This window comes from Cyprinodon variegatus, unplaced genomic scaffold, assembly GCF_000732505.1.
Source record: "Cyprinodon variegatus isolate N-32 unplaced genomic scaffold, C_variegatus-1.0 Scaffold930, whole genome shotgun sequence".
In the NCBI taxonomy this organism is placed as follows: Eukaryota; Metazoa; Chordata; class Actinopteri; order Cyprinodontiformes; family Cyprinodontidae; genus Cyprinodon; species Cyprinodon variegatus.
The window spans coordinates 190,319-191,296 of NW_015151383.1; positions in this window are offsets into that span (position 1 = coordinate 190,319).

Genomic DNA, 978 nt, shown 5'->3' on the forward strand with positions numbered 1-978 from the left:
TTTATAGGGGGATACAGTGAGGAAAATAAGTGTTTGAACACGCTGCTATTTTGCAAGTTCTCCCACTTAGAAATCATGGAAGGGTCTGAATTTGTCATCGTAGGTGCATGTCCACTGTGAGAAACAAAATTAAAAAAATCCATGCCAATCTAATTGTCCGTCACCATAAACCACCCCTCTGTCCGATTGATTTATTTTGTTCCTGCCAAATCTCATTAGAATAATTCAACTGATATTTTTACATGACATTTTTATTCCGATCACTTATTTTCATTTTAAAATATTTACTGTGATCAAGCCTGCAGAATTATCTTCCTTTAAATTAGCCTTGACGAATTTCGACTGACAGCAGCTTTTGATCAAAAACCTGATTTTAAAAAATGTCCATTTTCAATATGACAACTTTCCGAGTGTGAAATATTAATTTGGATTAAAAACACTTTTGTCCAAAGAAGAATTAAGTTTTAATGTCTGTATTTTATGTTTGTTTTTTATGTGATGATTTCTTTGTTAATGGTTTATCCATTTTGAACTGTAACGTCTTGGTATTTCATATGTGTAATTGGTCCTTTATGAATGAATATGCCTCATGTCTAAGATATCAGTAAAGAAGATATTACAAAATTTACTGCCACATTCATTATTATATTTTCAAATGTATTAAAAATTTTAATGTCCTCTTATCCCATTACTATAAGTTTTAATCATCTAAAATTCACAAATTTATGTTAATTTGTTTCTTAGTTTGCCATTCTGAGTAGCTCATGGCAATAATCAAAATCTTTAGATGATCTTATCTCTAAATGAGAATAAAGTTAATGCTGAAAATAAATTTCTTGTTTTTGAGTGGGAGTGTTGGCCTAGTGCAGAGGTCACAGATTAGCGGACCACGATCCGGATCCGGACCCACCGGCTGGACAATCAGGACCCAAACTGATTTAAAACATTTATAAATTACCGCATGTTGTCTGAAGACAT